We start from the raw sequence: 25,167 nt of genomic DNA on the forward strand, positions 1-25,167 counted from the left end.
TCCATGGACTGTAGCCTGCCAGGCTCCTCTGTCCATGGGATTTCCTGGGCAAGAATACTGAAGTGGACTGCCATTTCCTTCTCCAGGGGATCTTCCCTACCCAGGGATCGAACCTGGGTCTCCTGTACTGGCAGGCGGATTCCTTACCACTGTGCCACCTGGAGGGCTTGTTAAAACATTGATTGAAAGAGACATGTGTACCCCAATGTTCATTGCAGCACTGTTTATAACAGCCAGGACATGGAAGCAACCTAGATGTCCATCAGCAGACGAATGGATAAGAAAGCTGTGGTACATATACACAATGGAGTATTACTCAGCCATTAAAATAATACATTTGAATCAGTTCTAATAAGGTAGATGAAACTGGAGCTTATTATACAGAGCTAAGTAAGCCAAAAAGAAAAACACCAATACAGTATATTAATGCATATATATGGAATTTAGAAAGATGGTAATGATAACCCAGTATGCGAGACAGCAAAAGAGACACAGATGTAAAGAACAGTCTTTTGGACTCTGTGGGAGAGGGCGAGGGTGGGATGATTTGGGAGAATGGCATTGAAACATGTAAACTATCACATGTGAAACAAATCACCAGTCCAGGTTCGATGCATGAGACAGGGTGCTTGGGGCTGGTGCACTGGGATGATCCAGAGGGATGGGATGGGGAAGGAGGTGGGAGGGGGGGTTCAGGATGGGGAACACATGTACACCCATGGTGGATTCATGTCAATGTATGGCAAAACCAATACAATATTATAAAGTAAAAATAAATAAATAAAACTGAAAACAATAAAATAAAATAAAATCCCTTAAGATAAGAACAAACAAACAAAAAAACATTGCTGGGCCCTTCCAGAGTGTCTGACCCAACAGATCTGCTAGGATGGGGGCCTGGCATTTTTTGTTTCCACCAAGTTTCCCAGTGATGATGAGGCTGTTGGTCCAGGAACCACACTTTGAAAACCACTAGTATAAATCCATCATCGGACTTTGAGGTAACTCAGAGCCAGCCTTCTGTTGACCAAGAACAGAGTTCAGCTGTTTCAGTGGCTAGTGGCAATTTGCAGCTTCTGTGAGGGTTTCTTTTTCCTCCTTTGCAAAGCACACAAATGATCTCTGCTGACACACCCATTGATCCTCCTAGAGACATCTGCCAGTGCACACCTGGTCACCTCTAAGTCTGAAGGGCAGACCACGTTAGGATAAAGGCTGCACCACCCAGCTTTACAGACAGAAAATGACACTTTTCAAAACCCAGGGCTGGCAGAGGAGATGGCGGCAAGGGAGTGGGCTATGCTTGAGCATAGTCAGAGACGGAAAGCTGGGCCCGACCTCCAAGGTGCTCTTGTTCATTTCCCTGTTGTTCCTTGTTCATTTCCTTGTTTACCTCTCGTGTTCCTTCATGGAACTGCATGTGAGAGCAGGCTTCACCTTCGCCTCATTCACCACTAACGCTTCTAGCAACACAACCTCTAACTGGAACACAGAGAACACTCAGCCAAAAGTTAATGAATGAACAGGTAAGCCAGTCCAAAGTGAGACATGGGGCAACGGAACAACTTTTCAATGAGAAGGATGATCATTTATGAGCTAATGCTATGACAGCACTACACACAATAACTAATAAGACATGGAACCAACCTAAATGTCCATTGCCAGATGAACGGATAAAGACCATGTGGTACATACACACAATGGAATACCGCATTCACGCATGCTAAGTCACTTCAGTCGTGTCCGACTCTTTGTGAGCCCGCCACGGGATTCTCCAGGCAAGAATGCTGGAGTGGGTTGCCATGCCCTTCTCCAAATGGAATACTACTCAGCCATAAAAAAGAATGAAAGAATGCCATTTGCAGCAACATAGATATCATACTAAGGGAAGTAAACCACAAAGAGAAAGATAAATACCATATGATATCGCTTATATGTGGAATCTAAAATATGACAGAAATGAACCTATCTATGAAACAGAAACAGATTCATACACATGGAAAAGAGACTTATGGCTACCAAGTGGGAGTGGATGGAGGAGAGATCAATTGGGAGTTTGGGATTAGCAGACGTAAACTATTTATACAGAATGGATACATAACAGGTCCTACTGTAGAGCACAGAGAACAATTTTCCACATTCTGTGATAAACCATAATGGAATAGAATATGAAAAAGAATACATATCTGCATAGCCGAATTACTTGGCTGTATAGCAGAAATCAACACAACATTGTAAATCAACTATACATCAATAAAAAAAATTTTGAAAATGAGCTAATGCTATGATACAATAGCTCACTGCTTAGTTATAATAAGTCCTTTGGGTCTGTTAGTTATTTAATTCTCAAAAACCTAGAAGCTGGTTACTTTTTACTAGCCTGAACCTTCAGGTAAAGAAGCCTAGGCCTGGAGAGGAATTTGCCCAAGATCACAAAGCCAGCAAGTGGGATGTGACCTCGGGCACTGCAGCTACAGTGATCATGCCCTAAACCCGCAGGTACAATCCATCTGCCTTCCAGGTCCCTAGGATCTTGTTTTTTTCCACAAGTGCAAACTGAAAGATGTCCTTCCGATTCACACAGAAACATTTTAAGAGATTGGTCGTCTCCCACCATGGTCTTCAGATGAAAACCAAGATTGTTTAGTTCTTGCAAAGTGGTTTACTTCCTAACGTCAACTGTTTAAGTTTTCTATCACTTTTTTTTTTTCTCCAAGAGCACCTTTTCTCAGCATTTAAGTCATCCTTCTAAATCAGGGCCAGACTCCTGGTTAGTTCTCAGTCTCGCACTATCTGGATTTAGCAATGCAGATGGACAGCTGTGTTGTCCAAAACAGTTGCCTCTGGCCGCATGTCACCATTAAGAAGGGTTGAAAATTTAGACTGGACTTCAAAAAGACCTACTCTGAAAAATAATGTAAAATATCTCAACTTTTTATATTGGTTACACCCTGAAATGATATTTCAGATATATCAGATTAAATAAAATTGCTATTAATTATACCTGCTTATCCCTTCAAATAATTTGTAATAGCCTGTGAAAAAAATAACATGTGGTTCATATTATAATTCTCTTGGACAGTGCTAGTCTAGAATATTCTACAATAGTTCCTACTGGAAAAAATATCTAGAATAGTTTTCCATGTTGGAAATACACATTTTCTTTTTTTATATATAAACAGATGATTCTATATTACTGTGTTTTACTGACTCATGGGTAAAATTTTGGAGCGAAAGATACTATATCTATTTTCATTTGTCTGTATGATTATATATGTCTTTTTTTAGAATAGTTTTCCATGTTGGAAATGCATATTTTCTTAATCAGGCTTTTTCTAGAAACAAATAGCAGATTCCTCTAGATTCTAAATGTCACATGGATTCATCAGGGCTCCCACAATTTAGCAGAATGCACAAAACTACTAATCTGACGTTCTACACTTTATTTTCCTATTTCAAAAGTAGTAAATTTAATGGCCATAAAGCAATTCTGCCTTGTTCTGAAATAGAAGGAAATGTTTGTAAGGACCTGCTGCTGCTGCTAAGTCACTTCAGTCGTGTCCGACTCTGTGTGACCGCAGAAACGGAAGCCTACCAGGCTCCCCCATCCTTGGGATTCTCCAGGCAAGAACACTGGAGTGGGTTGCCATTTCCTTCCAAGCAGCAATGCAAAACTCCCTAAGGATTCTGCAGATCTCACCCTTTCTCTATCTACTTGCATTAGAAGATTCTGGAAACATGGTGTAAGAAGAAATAACAAGCATTCTCCATTTTCTTGCCACAATTTTCCCTCGAGAGCTACAAAATTATGCAGCATGTCATTAAGTGGGCTGAGTTTTCCCAGAGACATTAGCTAACTGAACCTGGGTTCCTGAGCAAGGATCCAAATCAAAGAGACAAAGGCAGGCAAAGAAATGTAACAGAAGGAAATACACAACCTCTGGCCTGCACAAATATTTAAAACAGCAGACGAGGATCCATGTAGTGGATGGGCCCAGCAGAGGCCTCACCAGGGGATTTGTCCTGTCCGCAAATTTATATGCGGGGGAACAGGAACCCAAGGGAAGGGAAGGGCAGAGCTAGAAAAACATTTGTTGTGTATCTACATGTATTTTGCTTTAGGAGAAATCCAGTCACCTGTTAATACAAAAGTCTTGTTCCTAAACTCTGCATTCCCAGACCAGGACATTTTTATTTTTAGTATTTTAAATTAAAAAAAAACCCATTTTAATCCATATGAATCCATGAAACAAATCCCATACACTCTAAGGAAAATAATGAACTGGATACGTAAATAAACACACACACCAAAAGAATGGATGTCCACTGAATTCTGTCCTTAAGGCCAAATGAGAGAAGTTAGTCCTGTCCTCTCATCGGACTCCTACAAATATCAAATTATATCACAAAAACAATCATCTAAGAACGTGATGGGAATATCTGCTCTTCACTGATTGCTGCTCCTTGGCCAGTTTTGCTGCCATCTTTAATGTTTGGATAGGTGAGCGGTAGCTGCCTTAGGCATTTTTTCAAACCCAATTTCCAACAATGAACAGTACATTGGGAACGTCCCCTGTGGTTCTTTCTCACTAGTGACCTGACTGGGTCAGTTTATTTCAATATCCAACTGAGGAAACTAGAGGCCAGGGCATTTTTTTTTTCTTAAAAAATTTTTGGAAGTCTTATTGAATTCATTACAAAATTGCTTCTGTTTTAAGTTCTAATTTGTTGGCCGTGAGGCATGTGGGATTTTAGCTCCTGACGAGGGACTGAACATGCAGCCCCTACATTGGAAAGCAAAGTCTTAACCACTGGGCCACCAGGGAAGTCCCAAGGGCATTTTTTACAAAAGCATTCTGCACCCCTCTTCTGGTAAATTCTATAAACATGCATAAGTAAACGATTAAGTATAGATACATGGAGGACAGGTCTATTATAAAGTATATAGGCATCATATGGAAAACAAAATGTCTCTGTGCCTTTATTTCATCCAGAACCAACATATTAGCTAACACAAGCACTAAACTGCCATCTTGCTTGCCCCCGAAGAGGAATTCTTAGCTATGCAAGTGGATGTCCACTAAGGGGCAGCTAAGTACCCCCAAGTTTATTTGGGACTTATGTGTCCCAAGTAAGTGTCACCCCAGCAAATAGAGGTCACCTCCAAAAATATCCTCTATAGTATTGCCAATAGTGGGGGTACCATTAAGCTTTGGTTGGGAAGTTCACAGGCAAGGACTCTAGAAGCAGACCCCCACCACACCCAAAGATCTTGTCCTTTGATACTTTTGACCCCTCCTCAGCAAGATTTTCAGAGGCATGTCCAGGGATGCATGAATGAGGGCATCGTCAGCTCCCCTCCTCATGAAGTGCTTATCACCCGACATCTGTGTCAACAAACCCCAGTGCCAGGGTCAGTCACTGGAGCAGACCAGCGTGATGGACAGAGCAGTGCAAGTGCAGGGAGGGAGTCATCCAATAGCAGTGAGTGAGCAAAGGAGGAGGACCAGGTTTGCCTTCTACGGGAACGTCATGACATAGTTTATGTCTGAATTTTGAGAAGTTTTTGTTTTGCACCCCCATGGCTTCCACCTGTCATCATCAGGGCCCCAAGTGAAAAGCTGGCATCTCTTGGTTGTGCATAGTTTCACTTTTTAAAAAAGAACAAATATCCAAAGAGCACAAAAACTTAGGCTCTATGCTTTGGCGATACACTGTTCATTTGCTCAATCAGCAACAGAAATGCAACTTTGACCTTGCTATTTACCCCCTTTCTTCTGAGTCTACAACTCATAAGCATAAAACCCACTGCTTTTCTGGATATGCGCTGCAAAAGGATTTCACCAAATTAGTATTCTACTTGTGCACTGATGCAAATTTATTCAGATTTTAAGCTAATGAACTAGGAAGCAAAATCTCATCCTGAAGTTTCATGTTTAATCAATGATTAATTTAACCCAATGCCTTTAGGAACTCAAGAGCTATCTTTGTAGGTGCCAGCACATTTTCCTCCAGTGAAGTCTTCAAACATTCCCCTCTACATATAGCATTCCTTCATCTTCACATTTATAGTTCTGTATGGATCACAACACTGTTTCACTTGAGCACGTGAAAAGTGCCTCCGCACAGACAGTATTTATAAGTTCCAAGCATTGCTGACATTACAGGGCCTGGTATAGAATCTGGGGCTTTGGACTCAGATCTTAGCCCACATGGAGAGGGGCCACTGCACCCTGAACAGCCACCCTTCTGCTGATGTCACGTTTCCAGCTCTCAAACGTGATGGAACTGGAACACCCGACGAGAGAGAATGCCACTTCTGAGGTCCCATGACTATCTCAAGCCACAGTTGAATCAGTAAGAAGTGTTAGTCACTCAGCCATGTCTGATTCTGCAACCCCCTGGACTTTAGCCTGCCAAGCTCCTCTGTCCATGGGATTCTCCAGGCAAGAATACTAGAGTGGAAGCCATTCCCTTCTCCAGGGCATCTTCCCGACCCAGGGATCGAACCCGGGTCTTGCACTGCAGGAAGATTCTTTACCATCTGAGCCATCAGGGAAGCCCAATCAGAGGTGATAGCAAAACAGACCTTATCCTCCATGGTTGACACATGAACTCAGGTACTGAGCCACACATACCCCCTCTAATGGTGGCCTTCGTCTTCCAACTGCATTAACTGCAGTCCTGTCCATGCAACTGTGACCACTGACACCTGCTCTATGTCTCTACTGCTGGGAACAAACAGAGAAGTCAAGCTCAGAGGATGATGATTTAAGTGGAAAGAGTTAATCAAGTTCATCATTTTGAGTTTCTCCTTCGGGAGCACATTGGGGCCATCCTGGGGGGAGACACAGGTAAGGGCATTGGAGTGAATGGTGTGAACTTCCCCATCCTAGTCTGAGTCCACCAGAATCCCTGGCAGGGCAGTCAGAGGGCTCAGAGGTCCTCTCATCAGTTTCCATCACAAAGCTGCCATCAATACAATCAACGAGTCTTCCTGCCCTTCTCGAAGCCCAGGGTAGAGAAACAGAGATTTGCAACATGGGGAGAGAAGGACAATGGGCTGAGGCAGTGATCGCCACCTGGACTAAACATCAGAATCACTGGGGAGATTTACATGGTCCCCTCCCACTCACCCCTGAACAATCACATCTGAATCCTTGACCAGAGAGCAGTACCTTATAAAGCTCCCCAGGTGATTCCAGTGTACAGCAAAGTTTGACAACCACTGGTACCTGGGGCATATGAGAACTCAGGATTTTTTGGTTCCCAAACAAGCAACATCTCCACCCTTATCATTTATGCATTACAGAGCCAATGCTCGTAATGGCATAGGTTTAGATTCTACAGGTGGGTTGGGGACAGAAAAACAGACTGAGATGTGCTGAATTTGATCATTTCTAAGGCTTCTTTCAGCAACCAAGGGCTCTTTTTCCATGATTCTAGTAGCATCTCACATCCTATAGGAAACAAGCCAATTACTAACAGAGAATGTCCCTGTATTGCAACATTTTTCCATGTGGCTGTGGGTTACTGGGAACTCTGCTTTCCTGCACAAAGCCATTTGGTTACAAGCCTCATCCTGATTTAAAAAAAAAAAGAGTTTTCAATCATTAACAGATCTTCCAAAGCACATACAAAACTCTTGAAGGTAAAATTCATTCTCCTCAACTGTCTTTCAAGCCTCAGAAGCTAGAAACACACACACATTTCTGTCTCTTGCCCTGGTACATGCAATCAGCAGTTGCACTTGTCACATGGTTTCTAGCAGAGCCAACTCTCTGTTCTATATTCTTTGTTCAGCGGCCCTGCACACACTGAAGCATTATGTTCCGGCCCTCAGTGAGGGCAAATAGGAAACGCATTCTTTTCTCTGGAAGAGAAAGATGGCACTTTCTGCTCTTTATTTTTCTTCAGCGCGGGGCAAGATGATTTGAAAAGTCTACCCATTTGGTTCCTCAATGGCCCCCTTCACCCCCAGTCCTTTTTTTTTTTTTCCTGTTTTGGTAGGGGGGATGGCTTTTAAAAACCAAGACAAGAAATGAAGTAGGCTTTCAGCCTTTTGTTTCCTGAGCCAATTATTGACAAATAAAAGCACAACTGGTGCTGGTGGTTAATGACACCTCCTTCTCGGTAAAATGTTTCTGCATTTTAGACCTCTCTCCATTGGCCTCCAAAACCACACACCACTTTCCTTCACCCAGGAATCAACAGCCCTCTAGGCCAACTAGAACAATGGGACATAAGCAAGAAAAAAGGAACTTACAGCCCCGTCTGAAAACATGTAGCTTCTTATTCTACAGGTCTGGGCTGGGGCCTGAGGATCTGGAATTCCAACAGACGCCCAAGGGGCTGGTCTTGCTGCTGGTCTCAGGACCACATTTTGAGAAGTAAAGACTTAGATGTTGGTTTTCAAGTTCAGGGCATGCTGGGGCACACCAGTGGAACCTAAGCCCCTGGGGCAAGACTCGACATTGAGTTGAACCAGGATTCTATTCTAAGCCAATTTCTAGAGACCATCAGAAAAACAGTGCTCAGGCACCAACTCTCCATCTTACAACCTGTCCAGTAGCCGAGGCTAGAAGACAGAAGATACTAAGTCTGAATGTATGGATAATGGCCAATTCCCATTCCCAGGGAGGTGAACATATAAACCATAGTAAATCCATCCATCTAATGAATATCTGTGGTTGTTGTTGTTCAGTCACTCAGTCCTGGCCAACTCTTCGCAACCCCACAGACTGCAGCACGCCAGGTTTCCTGGTCATTCACTATCTTCTGGACTTTGCTCAAACTCATGTTATGTCAGTGATCCCATCCAACCATCTCATCCTCGGTTGCCCCCTTCACCTCCTGCCCTCAATCATTCCCAATATTTGCAGCATGCCTACAAATCCCAAGAAAACCCTGCTGGGAATTTGGGATACCTGGCAGAGCAAGATAGATGTGGTCTTTACATTCATCAAGCTGACCTTAGTGGGCAAAGACATTACTCGAATAACCACGCCAATCCTTGTGATTTTAAGTCACCATAAGCACTGGGGGAAAAGTACTGAGGGTAATAAGAAGTGGAGCAGAGTGCTGGCTTCACATTAGAACTGGGCAAACATAGAGTTTGTTTATTGTCTGATCACTGATCATGGAATTTTAAACACTGTGCTAATATACACATAACACGAACTTTGTAATTCAGTGGCCTTAAATACATCCACAGGATTAAGTAACCATTACCAGCATCCATTCTCAGAACTTGTTCATCACCAGAAACAGAATCTCTGTAACCATTCAAACAACTGTAGGACTTTTTTTTTTTTTTTAACTGCAAGGGCTTTTGGAAGCTTGTACTTCTACAGCCTGATTTTCTAGAGGAGGAAAACTGACTTTCCAGTTCAGAACATCTGCCACAGTCTTATGCTGTAAAACCAAATGAGACCCCCAAGAAAAGCTCTTAGCCACCTGCTCTGAGTTAATGGCTCCCAGTGGTCACTGGAGAGAGAAGGGTTGAACCTGCTGGCTTGTTGAAGATGGGCGTTAAGTAAGTTAGAGCACTTTCCTCCCCTAGGGCACCGTCGCTATTTGGGCTGGATCACTCTTGTGTGGGTGCTGTCCTGGCACATCACAGAAAGTGTAGCAATGTCTCTGGCCTCTACCCGCCCCATGCTGGTAGCACCCTCCCCAGCTGTGGTGAATAAGCACATCTCCAGACATCAACAGATGTGTCTCCTGGAGCGCCAGGGCCTGGTGGAGAACCAGTACATCAGAAGGATGCTGTCTTCAAGTGCCACCTTTTCAAGGGCTGAAGAACTGGGCTCAGTCTCACTCGGGACCCGAAAAGAAGACATATCCTCCCTTCCAAGAGGGCAAACCCACTTACTCCATGTGCAAGGCTGTGACAGCCCCACCACTGCACATATGAAAAGCCTTTGGGGAGAGTTTTTTTTTAATTCCCAATGCCCAAGCTCAGATCAGTTATGCCAGAATATCTGGGGATGGGGCTTGGGCATAAGTAATTTTTTACTTTTGTTGAAGTATAGTTGATTTATTGGGTTGGTCAAAAGGCTTGTTTGAGTTTTTCCCTAAGGTGTTACAAAAAAACCCGAACGAACTTTTTCAGCCAACCCAGTACAATGTTGTGTTAATTTCTGCTGTACAGCAAACTGATTCAGTTATATATATATATATGAATATATAAGAATATGAAAAAGAATTACATATATATATATAATTCTTTTTCATATTCTTTTCCATTACAGTTTACATAGCTCCCTGTGCTATACAGTAGGACCCTGTTGGTTTTTCATTTATTTTTAATTGAAGGATAATTGCTTTACAATATTGTGTTGGTTTTTGCCAAACATCAACATGAATCAGCCATAGGTGGACATATGTCCCCTCCCTCTTGAACCTCACTCCCACCTCCCACTCCATCCCAACCATCTAGGTTGGGTCACAGAGCCCTGGTTTGAGTTCCATGAGTCACACAGCAAATCCCCACTGGCTATCTATTTTACATATAGTAATGTACATGTTTCCATGTTACTCTCTCCATACATCTCACCCTCTCCTTCCTCCTGTCCCCCACCCGCCCTGTGTCCATAAGCTATTTTTAAAATTTATTTTATTGACATAACTCACTGGGACGACCCAGAGGGATGGAATGGGGAGGGAGGAGGGAGGAGGGTTCAGGATGGGGAACACATGTATACCTGTGGCGGATTCATTTTGATATTTGGCAAAACTAATACAGTTATGTAAAGTTTAAAAATAAAATAAAATTAAAAAAAAATAAAAAATAAAAATCCACAAGGAAAAAAAAATTTATTTTATTGACATAACTAGTTTTAAAAGCTCTCCAGATAACACCAACATGCATGCACCCAAGGTAGAGAACCACCAACCTAGCACTTGCTACGCAAGCGTGGTAGTGCGTGGATCATCACCCAGGAGTTGTGAGAGATGCAGAGTCTCAGGCTCCTGGCAGTCCTGCTGAATCCGAATCTACATTATCACTATCCCCTGGCAACTCAAATGCATGCTCAAGTTTGAGAAATGCTGCTCTGGACTTCATGAAACATAGCACCTTGCCTTGTGAGCAGTCACGCTCATCTTTCTTCCCCCAGCTGCACAGAGCAATTCAGATTAAAAAAAACAAACAAAAAAAAAAAACAAAACAAAACAAAAAAACACTACCCAATGTTGCAAATGGTCATTTTGAAAGAGCTGCTTCTCAGGTTCCCTCCTCCAAGCCCAAGAGGCCACACTTTGGGGGCGGAGACAACAAGGGAGAAGTGTGGCATGTTTGCCTCTGTCTGAGCCTGCAGTCCCCCAGAGGGGGCTGGACACACTGCTATGCGTTCCGTGGGTGCCTGATCAACATGGGCTGGCTGGCTGACCAGCCCAGATGTGAGAACAAAGTGTGCCTCTCTCTGAGTTGGGGGAGATGGACCTACCGAACCATTTCTTGTGATTTAGGGCGAGCAGTCCCAAGTCGGCTTGACTATAGGCTTTGAGAAGCAGGAGGGCTACAGGCGCAGAGCGGGAAGGAGGTGGGTGATTGGAACAGTAAGAGGCCAAGCAAGAGGCTGCGGGGGGCACAGAACGTATTTACTGTACTCAGGGCATGGAATAAACAGAGGAGAAGTATGCCAATCACTGCCTAATGAATTCGCTTCTGGCTGCCAAAGTAGGAGCCGAAGAACAATGAACAATCCGAGCGGCTTCTGTTTCCACAATGCAGCCTTGTCAATGTCCATGGGCAGAAAATTCTGCCTACCATGCACTGGGGCATTTTTCTTTCTGGGCTGTGCTCTCGATCTGGGCAGTGAATTGTGTACCTAAGAAACATTTCATTCGGGGGCCAGGCAAATGAACATTTGAACTGTCTATCCTGCTGAGTCCTTGGGGACGAGAGGATTTCTTTTTCTGGAAACCATTTTCTGAAGTAGCAGCAAGGGCTCAAGAAGGCAATGGTGGTCTGGTTAGCTGGATATGGACACAGCAAAAGTGTTTCGAGAATCTCCTTGCCCACAAAACTGCCTTGTGGGCACAGCTTGGCCGTCATCATTCTGCCTTTGGATCTTCAGTCATTATTTGTCAGTTAACCTGACGAGTCATGTCCGTATCTCCCATAAATGAGTTCTGGCAAGTACTAAAGAAGATCATGGTAATACAAGTCATGCCATCCATTTCTGTGGATGATTAGGCACCAGGAGGCCTGCATGAGTTGTCCCTAAACTAGCAGCTTGAGAAGTCCAGGAATACTGACTTATTTCAGACAAGGCTTCAAGGCTTCGATTCAAAATAAATGGTCTCATATGCAGTGCACAAGGGTTAGGAAGTAATCACATGGACCCTTTAGTCAACAGTCTCCCCCATTTTCAAAAAAAAAAATTTTTTACATAAAGAATTTATTCTTGTCTTTAGAATTAAGTTAGGCTAGCTTAATTACTCCAAAAAAGTTAACAAGAATAAAGGAAGCATCATGTTTAATCTTATCACCCAGAGATAACTTCTGTTAACATACAGATGAACTTCTGTATCCAGTTTTTCTGTTTAGCTCTATACAGTTTAACAAGTCCTTTATCTGTTCTACCATCAAAATATCTAAGAGCTGACTACTTTTCACTTCCTCCCACTACCACCTTAAGTAAGCCCCCATTTTATTTATTTTTTTTTTACAACTAGATTGTATCATAGAGAAGGCAATGGCAACCCACTCCGGTACTCTTGCCTGGAAAATCCCATGGATGGAGGAGCCTGGTAGGCTGCAGCCCAGGGGGTCGCGAAGAGTCGAACACGACTGAGTGACTTCACTTTCACTTTCATACACTGGAGAAGGAAATGGCAACCCACTCCAGCGTTCTTGCCTGGAGAATCCCAGGGACAGGGATTCTGGTGGGCTGCCGTCTATGGGGTCGCACAGAGTCGGACACAACTGAAGCAACTTAGCAGCAGCAGCAGGTTGTACCATAAATACCATTCTTTTATCTTTGAACAATATACATATATAAAAGCCAACATTTTGAACTCCACAATTTTTTCATTGCTATACCTCTATTACTTAAAAGTAAAAGCTCATATATTCCCAATACATGTAAATTTAGGTTAAAGCACTAGATAGATAGTAAATACAAGGTTAATTTCGTTGTTTTTAAATAAATGCAGAGGGGTCAGTATTTTTTTCCTGTGCCTGGTGAAGCACCTTATATGCCCCTCTGTGGTAAACATGGCTCTGTGCTCGCATGTTCTACTCAAGGGTGTTCCACTGGGTAAAGATAATTTGAGGCAATGGAAGAGAAATATGAATGTGCTATTCTCTGATTTGTGTCATGACAATTTAGTTTTAACCTTAAATGCATTTCTGAGTTTCCTCTCGTTTGTAAAATGTCCTGGTGTGGAATTCCAGTTTCATTTCCCTTATAGCACTTGTCTGTAGTGAGTGGCAACTAATTATTAACAAAAGGTTAAGCATCTGGAGAAAACTAATTCAAAAAGATACACACACCCCAATGTTCACAGAGGCACTATTCTCAATAGCCAGGATACAGAAGCAACCTAAGTCTCCATCAACAGATGAATGGATAAAGAAGATACAGTATTTATGTGTGTGTATCATATCTTCTCTACCATATGTATATATGTATACAATGGAATATTACTCAGCCATAAAAAAGAATAATGCCATTTGTAGCAATGTGGATGGACCTAGAGATGATCATACTCAGTGAAGTAAGTCAAAAACAAATATCATATGACATCACTCATATGTGGAATCTAAAACATGATACAAATGAACTTATTTACAAAACAGAAATACAGACATAGAAAACAAACTGTGATGTTTGTTTGGTGATGGTCACCAAAGGGGTAAGGGGATATAGGATTAGCACCTACACACTACTGTATATAAAGAAGATAACAAGATCCTGCTGTATAGCAGAGGGAACTATATTCAGGGAACTATAATAACCTATAATGGAGAAGAATATGAAAAAGAATATATATGTATAACTGAATCACTTTGCCGTATACCTGAAACTAACACAACACTGTAAATCAACTGTTATTTCAATAAAAATAAACAAACAAATAAATGAAACTAAAGGGTGACATCACTTCATTTGGTCTCGCTGCTAAAGCAGAAAGTCACAGATAGGCTTAAGGATAGAACTTCTCTGAGCTCAAAAAGATACACTAATTTTTCCAATTATGGAGAAGGGAGTTCCAAGGAATGGTCTTTGGCAAACAGAAAATACGTTTAGTCTTCCATCCTAAGTACAGAATGAAATAATCAGGGAAGGTGCATGTGACCATGTATCCATTTATTAAGCACTTTGTCATGTAGAAGGTTTGTTGTCAAATTTAACAAGTCACAATCATTGCCCTTAAAATGCTTACAAGATCATGAAGGAAACAGACACGTAAACAAATCAATGTAATACCATGTGATCTGATGGGTAAGAGAGACAGAACCTATGTAGGACGATACCACAAAAGAGAGAAAAATGAAACTGTCTACACAGAGAAGAAGAAAAGGCCTTTGAGAGGAACACTGAAGCAACAGTAGGGGCTAGTTAGGCAGAAAAGGTGAGGAAGGGAGTAGGAACAGAATATGCAAAGGTGGAACACTATGAAAGACTGTGGCAAGTTTGAAGGGACATGAATTAATTGGCAGGATGGTGGTAAAAAGCATATATGGGAATAAGAAGGTTGAGCACTGAAGAATTGATGCTTTCAAGCTATGGTGCTGGAGAAGACTCTTGAGAGTCCCTTGGACAGCAAGATGATCAAACCAGTCAATTCTAAAGGAAATCAACCCTGAATACTTGTTGGAAGGACTGATGCTGAAGCTGAAGCTCCAATACTTTGGCCACCTAATGTGAAGATCTGACTCATTGGAAAAGACCCTCATGTTGGGAAAGATTGAGGGCAGGAGAAGAGGATGACAGAGGATTAGATGGTTGGATGGCATCAATGACTCAATGGACACAAGTTTCAGCAAACTCCAGGAGATAGTGAAGAACAGGGAAGCTTGGTGTGCTGCAGTTCATGGGATCGCAAAAAGTCAGACACAACTTAGCAACTGACAACAACATTAGGAAATGTGGCCAGAAGGACTTAGCAACTGACAACAACATTAGGAAATGTGGCCAGAAATAAAGATATAAGCCAACAAAGACTTGTAAAAGATATATCTTCTATCCTCTGTATCATTGATCAAATCCATTCTTGAGACCTTTAACAAAATTCCCAGGGTAGCCAGGGGAATGAAATAGTTACCCAAATCACTAAAGGTTGAACACTGTAAGCCCCATAAGAGGAAACCAAAAGGCCCTGTGGGCTCAGACTAAGGGGGAGGGAACACTGTAGACATCATTTCTCCCTTTAGTGACCACAAGTTAAACTCTGGTGTGGTCTTCTGCTGGTGTGTGTGTGCACATGTGCTCAGCTATGTCTGACCCCACAGACTGTAGCCTGCCAGGCTCCTCTGTCCACAGGAATTCCCAGGCAAGAAAACTGGAGTGGGTTGCCATGCCCCCCGCCAAGGGATCTTCCCAATCCAGGCATCGAACCCACATCTCCTGCACTGGCAGGCAGATTCTTTACCACTGCGCCATGGAGGGCTCTGTGATCTCCCATTGCTAAACTCCTGGCAGACACTGGGGGTGGGGGTTGGGCAGAGAGGGCTTGCCTGTGATGCTTCCAAAGCTGAGGCACCATTTTGAGTCTCTCTTTTCATTAGCAGGTCTGGGCAAGAATTTTGCAGGGGAGGTAAGTGCAGCTGATGCATGGGGTAACTGCAAGCTTTTGCTTGTAGGACAGAGGCTTTGAACAACTCAAGGCTGGACATGATGATCATGCCCTCCCTGTAGTCCTGCTCTCAGTCGGCATTTAGCCAATTTATTCTCAGGGGTCGACCAGACCGCCACAAGCAACTTTAACTCTTGTGACTTCACTTGGAAGGTCCTCTAATGAAACTTCCAATGAGCATACTCTGGAACATTTTGATCAGGGGTCAGTGAACTCTTTTTGGTAAAGAGCCAGACAGTAAATATTTTAGGCTTTGTGGGCCACGTGCAGTCAGTTGCCATGACTCAGCTTTGCCACTGTAGTACAAAAACAGCCATGGATAATATAAAAAGGAAGGGGCATGGCCATGCTACAATAAGCCTTTATTTATGGACACAAATTTGGAGTTCATGTAATTTGTACCTATCATGAAATATTATTCTTTTTCTTTACACCATTTCAAAATACAAAAATCCTTCTTAACCTGTGAGCCACTGAAAAACTGGTGGCAGGCCAGATTTGGTCTGCGGGTGTCACTGGGGAAAGGGTTCTGTCTCCAGGACAGCTCAGGGAACACTCACTGTGTTGCTATAGTAAAACTAGACAAAACGCTATGAAATCTGGCTAATCAAACAAACTAGATGGCAAAAGTTTATCACACAATTACCACCCAAATTTGATCCCTCTGTGTGAGTTTGTATAAGGCGGTTCTTTTCATCCACAGATCTCAGAGTGCATTTCATTTGTCTTATGGTTAGAGGAATATTCCTAGGTAGCATACTCATATGGTAGAATCATATGCTGGGGGTGTTTCTTCTTTTGATAACTCTTTGTTACAAACTAAATCATAGCTTCATACATTCATTTCCCCCAGTGATTATTCATGTTGAACAAAAATTCACACAACCACATGAGAGGAAGTTATACAGCAGATCAAAGAGTTGGTTAGGAATGCCATGTTGCGTTCTTTCCTGGATGCAAACTGGCTACGGGACCACTTTCCATTTTATAGGTTGCATCTGCAACAAAAGGGTCTGCTGCTTTCAATCCATTTGAAGGAAACACCATATCAACTTGCTGAAACATGGCGCTTTTGATCAAAGGAGACCCAGAGCAGGCTCCCACACACTCCCTGTCTCATCCTCTCTGATAACCGCTCAGCTTCTAGGAGAAACACATGACAACAATAAATGAGTCGTGGTTACTGTTTTCCCTGAAACGTTACATCATCATTTTGGTGAGAAAAGCACTCTTCTTTACTTGCCAAGCAAATATTTTCTTTGGGGGGTTTTTCTCATAATGGGAGAGATCTTCATTTGAGAGTGTCTACTGGGGCATCTTGGCTGATGCTCTGCTTTCATTATAGCTTCTAAATATACCCACATAATCACAACAGCCCAAGGTGGGAGGGTCAATAAGCTCCTTGCTATGATCCTGCCCCACAGTAAGGCTGTGACTTACCTGAAAGTGTAATTTCCACCGAACATAATAATAATCTAGTCCTTTTTTTTTCCACTTTGTTTTAAGATTTCTCAACTTGTGTTGAAACATGCTGTTTTCATTTCCCTGGAGGGGAATAATATTCCTTTGGCAAAATTCTTAGGTCAAGCTCATGTGTATTTTGGAATGGACCAAAAGCTGGGGAAAAAAAAGAACAGCTATCATCTGGAGGGAAAAATCATAGCCCACTAGGAACCAACCTTTCTGGAAAGGATTTCCCAGACTGTACACTGAAGATTTCTAGTACCCTGGGATGTTATGAAGTGTTCCACAGTTCAATATCTGAAAAACAATTTATATGTATCTCCATCATGGAAATTAGTCTCAGAAGATTAGCAACAAAGCAATCTTTTGTAAAAAGCTCAGTGTTCCAAACATTTCTAGGACCTCAAAATCTCCATTTTCCCCTAAGGAACATCTGTCAATATCTTGAGATACTAGTGTCTGGTTGATAGGATAGAAATGTTGGGATACAATGAGTGTTTTTTCTTTTTAAAATCTTAAATATGGTGCATTATGAACAAGAGTTAAAAATAGATATAGCTAGAAGGTAGGTAGTTCATCATTTTAAAAAATAAGTAAGAAAAATGAGACCTCTGTATGACTGGAAAAGGACAGAACCAATCACCGTGACTCATGTACTGTGAGGTTTCAGGTGCCACCCCCTAAATGAAAGGTGTTACTGGTATGAAACCATATCCAGTACAGAGAGGAAAAGAACAAACAGAACTGGCTAATCGGAAAATAAAAAGCAGACCTAGGCATTACCCCTCACGCTTCTCAAAGCTTTTTAAATACCACAATTAAAATACATGACTAAATAATAGATTGAAGCATATGAAATCACCAGTTTTGTAGGTAGGGAATGGTCCCATGTTGGCAATTTCACGTAGTTCACTCTAACAAAGGAGTTACATGGAAAAAGGTAAAAGATAATGGTTGTCTAGCATTTTAAAAATTAAACCAGAGAAACTGTGATGATTCAGCTAATTAATCTGATTGTACCAGTGGGAACAAAAAATAAGGAACATTTATTCCAGATGATGGAGTCAACTGTTGAGCAGACGTGTTTTTATTTGTAGGAAAAGTCTGGATTTTGTCTTAAGGGTATGTAACACACAGGCTCAGTGATTTTTTACCAAAAGCTGAGCTCAGTCTATAAAAGTCTACTGGTCTTAGGATTTGTTAGAATTGTATATTTTAGAATCTTCTCTCCTTCAGGGTCAACAAGGGTTAAAGTCATCTTAAATAACCCAACAAATCTTCTCTTCCTTCTGCTGAGTGGATCAACATGCCTCAGTTGACATGAGGTGACTATCATGTTGTCTTCCAACAAAGACTGTAGTCAGTATAAATTTACAAATATCTCTCAGGAGCAAACTGCCTAATATTAAGATTCTTTTAATGTAAATGGAAAATTACACTTGACAGAAAAGAATTTTCAAACAACCCATCCTCTGAGGAGCTACTTTTATCTCCTGCTGCTGTTGTTTTAAATGATTCAAATACAAACGGATGATATTAATACACTGAAAAATCCCAATGCTCCTACATGTACATCCCATGCAACAAGGCTGGTTTGCAAATCAGCATACCTAGACTTAACACATCAATCTGTATTTATGATTCTCGAGGGAAAAGTCGTCCACAGTGAATTATTTTTATTGTTAAAAAGTATCTTCAATCTGTGGGTCAGAACATTGCACCACTTTCCTACCCAGCTGCAAGTCATATTCAAGAATCCAAAGGAATGTCCTAAGTTTGTTCCAAAAATGTCCAGATGGGCTCACTCGCATACCACGCCAAAAAACCCCGACAGCCAGGCGTACACAGCCTGATCAGCCCACCACGTTCACACTCCACAAGGGGCAGGCATGCTCCTCCTTCCTCCAGCAGGGGCCCCTGCGACACATACATGCACAACTGCCGCAGATCTCAGGATTATGAAAGTCTTCCTTGCAGTCTACTTAACTGCTCTTCTTTATGTTACCATGAGTTAACTTTCCCATTGAAATTGATTAGCAGTATGTATTACTGTCAATTGCAGAGCGTGGCCACTACAAACTAGTTGGTGCTACCACAGTGGGTTAGAATCACTGCTGTCCAGGAGGAGAAGGAGCTACTTGTCTTAGTCTCTGCTGCCTTACAGGGGGCAAGTGTGCGATTTCCTCTAGGGAAGGATTTCTAATTTCGGCACTAAGGACATGTGGGGCTGGATCATTCTTTGCAGTGGGCACTGTCCTGTGCTCTATAGGATGTTTAGCAGCATCCCTGGTCTCTACCCACTAGATGCCAGTAGTGCCATCCAGATGGGCAACAAAAAATGTCTGCAGACACTGACAATGGGCCCCTTGAGAGCAAATCACCCCCCAGAGAAGCATTGCTTCAGACTTTCTAAAATTCTGAGGATATTTGAGGATGCCCTTATAACTGCCTTTGTGTTCTCTTAGGAATTTGCAGCTCAAAGTGGCGCTCTTGGACCAGCAGCATCTGGAAACCTGTTGGCAACGCAGACTCAGGCCCCACCCCCTACCTGCACTTTAACAAGACCCACGGGTGATGCGATGCACAGTAAAGTCTGAGAAAGCCCTACCCTTTAATATCTTAGGTTGGAATCTATCATTTAGTATCTTCAAAGAAGATGACTCGTTAACTAAAGGTGCTAAATATAGGCTGATGAGCCAGAATCATTTATTATTCAACAGCTGATTTCTTCCCTTTTGTTTTTGGCCCCATACATGCTTTTTCAATACTGTAAAGTAATTAACCTCCAATTAAAATAAATTTATATTTTTTAAAAAATGAAAAAAAATAAAGAAAATTAAGCAAATTAAAAAAAAAATTGTTCTCTATACAGAGACACCCAGAGTGCTGGGAATTGGGCACCTGCTCTTACGCCCCACTTTCTTGCTGGGACCGTGCTCTGTTAGTCAACCCAGTGTACTTCCTGCCAGGCTCATTCAACGCAGCCCCAACAAGTTGTCAACCCCCACCAATTCAAGGATACCATTCTCAGGTAGTCTGACAGTAATTTTAAAGGCACATGAGTTTAAGATAATTGAGGATCCAGGATCTGCATTTTCAACAGGGGCAGTATTACCCCCAATACGATGAAAACGGGTTCTTGAGGGGCAAAAGGAAACCTTACTCTTCTTACATAAAAAGCACAAAAAGACACCCAGTCCATAAACATACAGATGGTGTATTTGAAATATCTAAAATGTCCTCTTGGGGTGGAAGGAATGTCTTCTTTTGAGGGAAAAATGTCTTCTTTGGGTGGAAAATGTCTAAAAAGCAATAATAAAATAAGACGTTGAGAAACAATGATTTTTTGAAAAAATGGTCTCTTGAAAGATAAAGTCTTCTAAGACCCCGATGTACCCTTGGGTAAAGCTCACGAATCCTGTGTTTGTGTCAGCAGACAGAAACACACAAGCAAGAATGGGAAAGCCCACAGACAGGGAGAGAGAACCGTCTGGAGCTCTGAGTCCCACCTGGTCACCTCCCCACTACAGGAGTCCCCCTCCCCCTCCAAGCCTCAAACCCTCACCACCATGTACCTTGTCAGGAGGATGAGATGCAGGGACTACTGAAGGCATTCAACATGACCTGGCATAAGGTAAGTTCAAGGGCAAGGTTAACTTTCTCTTTTCCTCTTAAATAGCCTCTCTAGCCGTATGATTTTGCAACTTTTTAAAAAAATATAACTGATCTACAATGCTGTGTTAAGTTGCAGATATACAGCAAAGTGACTCGGTTAGGAACCCTACTCTTTAATACCCTAGGCTAGAATCTATTATCTAGTATCATATATATATACATATATATATATAAAATTATTATTTTCCATCATAGGCTATTACAAGGTACTGAATATAATTCCACATGCTATACAGTAAATCCTTGCTTATTTTATGTAAGGACTTTTAAAATGTCATTAATTTTGAGGGTTTTTTGGCAAATGAATCTATTCCTTGTTTGGATTCTGAATAAATCATAAACAGGACTTTAGTACATCCTATTATTGAGCATTTTCACTCCCCAAATACTGTATTCAACAGGGTGAAGTTAGATGTAAGGTTTAGGGCTATAATGCCACACAGGTGATCCTAAAAATATCCTTCTTTACAAAAATGCACAATAAAAAAGCATATGTCTTATGGGGAAAAATGAGGTTCAGGACACGATACTCAAAAACTTCATCAGTGCCACACATTATAAAAAAGAAACCTAATAAAAATGATAACATTTTATATAAGTGAAACGATTAAGAAATATATAAATATAACCATCAATATTTTCCTTTCCCTTGAAGGAAGACCTGAAGGGTGCTTTGGAGTGGCTGACAGGTACTACAGCTTATGAGTTACTGTGAAGAGGAAGACCTCAAACTGGGGGGCGAGGGGCATTGCAGCCCAAGTTGGGGGGATGCACCTCCTAATGTGGGTCAGCTCGGAGATGCAGGAGGTGTGAGAGCTGGTGTGTTCTGTCTCTGCTCAGCTCAGTTGGGTGTAGTGCTCTGCTTTCACCAAATGTTTCATGAGGAGAAAATGGCATGTAAGGAAATGTGAAATTCCCATTAAGCTCATGCAGTTCCCTACTGTATCAATTCCATTGGAACACATGTATGATTTCAGAACGGAGCTAGGACAAAACTGACTGTGTTAAGCCAGATGGCTTCATTTTTTCATCTTGGGTGTTCTGCAAAAAAGAAAGACTCCTTTTTCTGATGGATGTTTTAATTCAGAATCAAATCCATCAGCTGTAGTCTTAAGTCTTGAGATATGTCTAGCCCATGTTGCCATACAACAATGCTTTCAAGGAACAGTATTTCATGCCATTCCTGAGTTGCCGCAGAGTTCAAGAACTCACAAAAGTAACACAACGTGATGAACATGAGAGGCAGCTGTGGAGGGGATTCTAGACTCACAGAGAGGGGTCTACATGCAAACCCCTGTCTGCCTTGCAATGTCCCTTCACCTCTCTGAGCCTCGATACCAAATCTCTCAACTCAGGTTGCTCTGAGGATGAGATGAGATAATACATGTTGAAATTACCTGGGCCAGTGCTTGAAAAATATCAGCTGAATGTAAATCTGGACACGGACTGACTGATAATCATGAAGAAAGTTTAACTTTGTCCCTCTACAAAGTAAGGAGCACCATATCAAAAACATTCTTTATTTTACTGCCTTGGCACAAAACGGTCATTGAGGTGGCTATAAAAATGCAGATAAAATAGAAAATAAACATGTGAAAGACTAAGGCAGTTTACAGACACAGGAAGACGTGGGGGAAAACAGTCACCTCTACCAACCCAGAGAGAATTTCATTTCCTCCTTCAGGGTTTTATTAGCTTTCGTCTCCCTGGTCTCTTGTCTCACAGTCTGGAATGTCCCACTTCCTCGTCTAAAAAAGAAGGTTCAATCTCCTGAGTCTACAAAAATTACTCTTGCTCAATCCATTCCTCCTGTCGGAGTGTTGGAAGGAACTTCAGAGTCATGTGATGTGGTTTCATTCTTCCCCAAGACCTGCCAGGAATGAAGAGCTCTTGTTCCCAAAGCCCAGCCAGCCAGACAAGGTCATGCTGCCAAATCCCACGAGTTCTCTTGTTTGTTTTAGGAACTCCACGTTCAAATCTCCTTCAACAGAGAACACACACGTGAACCTGAAGATGGACATAGACTGCAAGAATGGAGCTGTGAACTCGGTGAATTTTCCTTCCTGTTACTCTCTGCTCTTAATGCGTGCATGCTCAGTTACATCTGACTCTTTGTGACCCCATGGACTTTAGCCCACCAGGCTTCTCTGTCCATGGGATTCTCCAGACAAGAATACTGGATTGGGTTTCCTCCTCCAGGGGATCTTTCTGACCCAGGGATAGAACCCAAGTCTCCTGCATCTCCTGCACTGGCAGAAAAACAACTCTACCACTGAGTCAAAGGTCCATACAGTCAAAGCTATAGTTTTCCACATCATATGTACAGATATAAGAGCTGGGCCATACAAGGCTGAGGACCGAAGAATGGATGCTTTCAAACTGTGGTGCTGGAAAAGTTTCTTGAGAGTCCCTTGAACTGCAAGGAGATCAAATCAGTCAAATCCTAAAGGAAATCAAACCTTTGGAAGGACTGATTCATTGGAAGGACTGATGCTGAAGCTGAAGCCCCAATACTTTGCCCATCTTATGCAAAGAGTGGACTCATTGGAAAAGACCCTGATGCTGGAAAAGAGTGAGGGCAAGAGGAGAAGGGGGCGACAGAGGATGAGTTGGTTGGATGGCATCATCGACTGAATGTACATGAATTTCAGCAAACTCCAGGAAACAGTGGAGGACATAGGAGCCTAGCATGCTATATAGTCCATGGGGTCAGACATGAATTAGTGACTGAACAACAACTCCTCTCTGCTCAACCTGGTCCTGAAACTTAGATCCTAGGGAACTTTCCCAACAAAGAAAGAGATGCTTTGAAGGCTGAAGTTGGCCTGCTGATTTTCTTTTTCATTACACATTAATTAAATTACCTCCAATTTTAAGTTTTATTTTTAAAAAAGAATTGCTTACCATCACGTAGGAGGAAAGGTGACAATATAAGGTTACCCGAGAAATGTAAACTTCTAGTATCAAGACTCATCATTTGTTGGTCTGAATTCAGAATTCCTATACAATCTTTGGGCTACTAGTGGATAGAGAAAATTAGGAGACTGTGTAATGGGTATGGTTTCCATATTTGGTCCGCCATCAGTTATGCAGAATCTCCTTTAACATCTCTGTGGCAGTAGAAATACAAATAGGATCCTGTTTGCTAAGGTCTTTATTCCTATCTGGCAAGAGGTGCCCTCAAAAACAAGTGGGAAATACTACAGGCCCAAACACAGGAATGTTCTCTCTCTCTTAATTTGTTATTAAAGGTGATTCCATAAAGGTGGATTGAATTTACTGGGTATTTGTGTTGATTACCTCACTTGATCATCCCTCATTTGATCACAGACAATGGCTTGCCCATCAAGTGATTTCTCTACACCATCTCATCTACTCCTTGGGGAGGGTATTACTCCTTTTTCAACAAGGTCATGCAAGCACACAGAGGTTAAGCAGCTTGGCCGAGATCATGAGATAAGACAGTGGAAGTCACTGAGCTGACACCCGGGCCTCTGCTAACACCTTCTACTCAGCCACAACAGCCCCCACCGAAGGAGCGGCCCAAAGGCCAGCAGAAAATCACTGAGGAGGAGGTCAGGCCTCTGTCTCCCACCCCAGTCAGGACTAATGACTCACACTCACAACCAAAGGCCAGTCCAATCACAGAGAAGCCTGTCTATTCTTGTCCCAATGGCCTGGACAATCCCAATGACAGTGACTGGTGCCCTCCAAGTGCTTGAGCTGTGGTACCAAGGGGTGAACTGCAGGAGGCCTGTGTGACCCAGTTCCAAACAGAAGGTACTAAAGTTCAGGTTCCATCAAGATGGAAGAGGGCTCAAGTAAGAGTACTCTGTTGGCTATGAAGGGCTACATCGATAGTCAACTCCACCAAGAGACTGTGGAACCATCCCAGGGTTCTCCAGGGCAGGGCAGTAGGTCATAGAAATGACCACAACCAGACGTGGATGTCAGGGTCAAAGCTTTATATGTAATCATATAATATGCAACTATATATACATGTATTAATATGTATGTTCTTTATTAATGCTGTTGAGGATACAGTACACAATATCAAAGTCATGATGAGTATAATGATATTTGGAGATTCCTGAAACAACTGCAATGAGAAATGGATACAGGCCAACCTTGGAGATACTGCAGATTTTGTTCCAGACCACAGTGATGAAGCAAACACTGCCAGAAAGCATTACACAAAGTTTCTGATTTTCCAGTGCA

General features: G+C 42.2%; 1 protein-coding gene across 1 annotated transcript in view; it reads right to left on the reverse strand.

Annotated features, from left to right (window-relative positions):
• GPM6B (glycoprotein M6B) overlaps positions 1 to 25,167 on the reverse strand; it is a 158,677-nt gene that overhangs the window by 100,401 nt on the left and 33,109 nt on the right. The gene's annotated exons all lie outside the window — the stretch shown is intronic.

Source organism: Bubalus kerabau, chromosome X (assembly GCF_029407905.1).
Source record: "Bubalus kerabau isolate K-KA32 ecotype Philippines breed swamp buffalo chromosome X, PCC_UOA_SB_1v2, whole genome shotgun sequence".
Classification (NCBI taxonomy): Eukaryota; Metazoa; Chordata; class Mammalia; order Artiodactyla; family Bovidae; genus Bubalus; species Bubalus kerabau.